We start from the raw sequence: 233 nt of genomic DNA, 5'->3' as shown, positions 1-233 counted from the left end.
ATTTAAGAAAACCATATTATATAAAAATATTATGTATAAACAAATAGATACATAAAAAAAATATGAAATAAAATATGGTTTAATAACAATAATAAAACAAAAGAATAAAAAAATAAAAAAGATGAGAGAGAAAATGGACGTTCAATTTATTCCTCTCCTGTTAAATATTATAATGATGTTCAATGTGCAATGCAATTTTATTTTCATTGTAATTATAAATGTGTATCGTATTT

Source organism: Nicrophorus vespilloides, unplaced genomic scaffold, assembly GCF_001412225.1.
Source record: "Nicrophorus vespilloides isolate i.1.1-1 unplaced genomic scaffold, Nicve_v1.0, whole genome shotgun sequence".
In the NCBI taxonomy this organism is placed as follows: Eukaryota; Metazoa; Arthropoda; class Insecta; order Coleoptera; family Silphidae; genus Nicrophorus; species Nicrophorus vespilloides.
Note: the sequence above shows the minus strand (reverse complement) of the source record.